Raw genomic sequence first — 3,832 nt, 5'->3', positions numbered from 1 at the left:
TGATACTAGGAATCATAAAGACATCCTAACATAATACTAGGAATTAAAATAATCTACTACATTTTTTATCAAATGCGAAGGCTAATGTAAAGCTAATGCGACGGTCAGATGCAATACCGTTGCAATAGCCATATCTAATGCAACGGATACCTACTAGCCGTTGCAATAGCATAATCTAATACAATGGTTACACCGTAATACAATTGGGCGTCGCATTAGGGTTCAAAGCCGTTGGATGTGGGTGGTCTAATGCAACGACTAGTCAAAATATGAAAATATTATTCAGGCGCGTTAATTTCCCTCTTATATTTTCCCCCCAAATTTCATGACCCTTTATTTTTTTAAGAAACCCTAGAAAATTTAACCTTTTGAATGTCCTCATTCCTCTACGACTCTACCCTCTTATTCTCTCTCCTTGCAGCTACAATATAATCATAAATCTTGTTCAAATCCTCTCAAACAACTTAATCCCCAATAATATCAGTCGATAAAAGAGAAATTCGCTGAGATAATAGATCAAAGATCGGGCATCAAAAGCTATAGCAGGGGAATTTTTAGGGAAATTATATGAAAAACCCAGGCTTGAGAAACGATGTATGCTTTGGATTTGGTTCTGGGTTTGCGTTTGGGTACAAATCTCAAGGATTATGACCAAAGAGTGCCAAAAGGTTGAGCTTTTTCTCCAGGCCAGTCATGGAGGATTTGAGTTTAAAAGCTTCTAGAATAACTTCATTGGCCACAAGAATAAAAAAATTAGGGTTCTTGTTCTTTGAAGTTTCTGGATTTTGAAGATTTTTGTAATTTTTTTGCTCTCTCTCTAATCCCCGATAAAGCGTACTCTAATCTCCATTGAAGCAATTTTTAAGTTCCTCTCCAATTGAAACAACTCCAGGGTAAGACGTTCGTTCAACTTTTTATTAATATTATTATTATTTTGTACTTCTTCCCCTAATATTCTCCTCGAATCTCTCTGTTATTTTCTCGAATCTCAGCTTTTGATTTTGATCTAAATCCCTAACTATGGCTGACCGTAAGATTCATCTGCCGAACGATCTCCTTTTATCGATTTCCAAAGGTAAATCCTAACATTCCCCTCTTTTCGTCATCAATTTTGATTTTTGATGTTTTGAAGAGTTTGTAAAATGTTATGTTACAACTTTTCAATTTGAAGAACAATGGATTTCTCTTTTTTTCTTTGATTTTTTGTTTCATTGGTATAGTTTTGGATCAGATTTATTTTTTTATTTTTTTATAATCGTACTAATGTTGTATTTTTTTTTGAAAGCATCGTACGTATGAATGTTGTATAAATACACTAGTACATGTTTATCTTTTTTTTTTTGGTAATCTATCTGATTGGATGTTTTTTGTTTTTTTGGTTTTATTATTGCTTTTGTCAAAAGGTGCTTGTTTAGCTCAATGATGTTGCTTGCGTAGGCGTGTGTATTCATGGAAATCTATTAGTAGCTTTGAAATTTCTGGATTTGTTTCACTTAACAGTGTCTCGTATTTAATTTATTTCCGAAACATGTATATATGTAACTCAATTTATTTGATAGAAGAATGTAGTCGTTATGTTGTTGCTTACCTAGTATTTCCCTCTATTGATACCCTGCTGTTTCATCCCTTCCTGTTTTTGTGCTGCTGACCACTTGTTGTCGCACTATTGTGTGCTTGTTGTACTTGGTTCGAATGATAAATTAAAAGTTGAGAGATGATGGTGTTCATAAAGTTAGTCGAATTATTAATCAAGTGATCGTATTGTTACGGGTAGTGTTGCTTTATTGCTTAATTATCTTACAAATTAATACCTGCAAATAAAAGAACCTTACATCTAAGAATTTTATCTTGGACATAAAACCTTAGCATCACCATTATCTTAACCCGACTTGGACTGTGTCCTTGTTGTTTATCAGTCACAATATCTTCTATATAATGTGGATAAAATGAAATAGTTAAGGGTGGAGCAGTTTTGGCGTACCATCTTTGTGAAACGCATAATTCCAAGTAGTTCACTAGTCTCATCTATTTGCTCTGTTAGAGTTGTTTTACTACAACTTGAGAGTTCAGAAGTGGAGTAGCTTTTATGAAATACACAATTCTGAAATCCATGATGCAGTAGATGCTGGCATTCATGAAACCCATGATATGTATATCTGCTTGTTTTTATAGGGGATTATTCTGCTAAATCTATTAATTTTATTACATCCTATTCCCATTCTTTGGCTGGCATTCAAGAAGTTACTTACCTACCACTAATGGTGATGGAAAAGTTTACAAATTTTGCACTGGTGTTTCTGAACAAGTACTTCTCTACAACCTAGTGGTATCATCCGTCTTTTTGACACTCCTAGATGTATCAATGCTGACATGCATGATAGCAAGGCCTTTTGATTAGTCTGTTGTTACTATCATAGCAGTCGCTCTGTTTGTTTTGTTTATTTCACTCTGAATCTCGACATTCTTTTCTGCAATACTTTATACAATATCACCGGGCTGCCTTTAATACTATGCTAGCAGGTTTGTATTCTCCTTCTAATGATTTTATGTGTGTCGTCTCTTCTCCTTCTAATGATTTGAAGCTTGGTGACTTATTTCAGATTCTTAAATAAAATTAGATTACTTTGTTTATTTGGTAAACTAATTGTATCACTTAGATTTGAGGTTTCTCAAGTAGTGTTACTGAGGATTATTTAAGTCTATGAAAGAATGAGTTGCAGCAGGTTTATGATACAAATTTGCTTTATTCTTGTTTGATTTAATTGGCTGGTTATATATAAAATTTTGTGTGTTTTATCATAGCAACCGGTCTGTTTGTTTTGTTGGAGCAGGTTTGTAAATGATAAAATTACAACATGGTTGTCCTGTCATAAATGGAATTTGCAACACGATTTTTGGCAGTCGTAAATAGGTCAAATTGACTGGATTTTAGCCCATGGTAATTGGCTTTTGCGATGGGATTATAACAGGTTATACATTCTACGACGACCCCTTTCTAGGACGGGCTCTCGATAGAAAATGCCGTGATAAATGAACTTTTATGACGGGTTTTCGACGGGATTTCATGTCCTTAATGAACTCGATCTAGTAGTGTGTTTTAATTTCAGGTTGGGGGGAAACAAACATCAAGTTCCCTTTTTTTGTAGTGCTTAATTCTTATATATATATAACCGTTTTGATTTGTTTGTGTGTTTTGTTTATTAGGGGATTTAGATTGATGGGATATGTGTAAAAACGCTAGAAGTGGATACTAAAGCTGAAGAAGATGCTTCCTGAATTGGTCTTGAATTGCTTTACTTGAGAAATTGGAGAAGCATGAGAAAGAAATGATAATGCGGTCCAAAGAATTGCTGAAATTGTTTAGGGGATATAATGATTTAGTTTTAAGTTTTTAACACTTAATTGTTTTTTTTTGTTAGTTTAACTAGTGATAATTTAATTTTGTAATTTTCCTTGTAAATAACAATGTACAAACTTTTAATTTATATTAATAAAATTCTATTTTTTTTTTCTTTCTAAAATTCTAATTTTAATTGTATTATTGTTATTATTATTATAACTGGAATTAGATATATGCACTGTGGGTAGCATTAGGTTAGGGAACCGTGGCATTAGGGTATACACACCGTGGCGTTAGGCATATAAAACCGTGGCATTAGGTATTATGGCTAATGCCACGGCAATAATGTTGCCGTCGCATTAGGTAGCATTCTAATGCAACGGATCATAGATGATGTGGCATTAGGTCTCATATGTCGTTCATTAGACCTACTGCAACGCCAGCAGATGCCACGGTACATAATCGTTGCATTAGGCCTAATGTCACGGATTT

The 3,832-nt window shown here is 33.8% G+C and overlaps 1 long non-coding RNA gene across 2 annotated transcripts; it reads left to right on the top strand.

Moving 5' to 3' along the window:
- Positions 1-274: 274 nt before the first annotated feature.
- Positions 275-3,533, top strand: LOC110704005. Of its 2 annotated transcripts, none has more exons than XR_002507838.1 (3): positions 275-893; positions 993-2,520; positions 2,832-3,533. It is a non-coding gene; the product is annotated as an uncharacterized LOC110704005 (long non-coding RNA). The 2 variants fall into 2 exon arrangements; XR_002507837.1 differs by having other exon boundaries at positions 283-893; positions 993-3,107; positions 3,205-3,533.
- The last annotated feature ends 299 nt before the right edge of the window (positions 3,534-3,832 follow it).

This window comes from Chenopodium quinoa, unplaced genomic scaffold, assembly GCF_001683475.1.
Source record: "Chenopodium quinoa cultivar QQ74 unplaced genomic scaffold, ASM168347v1, whole genome shotgun sequence".
Taxonomy (NCBI): Eukaryota; Viridiplantae; Streptophyta; class Magnoliopsida; order Caryophyllales; family Amaranthaceae; genus Chenopodium; species Chenopodium quinoa.
The sequence above is the reverse complement of the archived record's forward strand: the minus strand, read 5'-3'. Positions and strand labels throughout refer to the sequence as shown.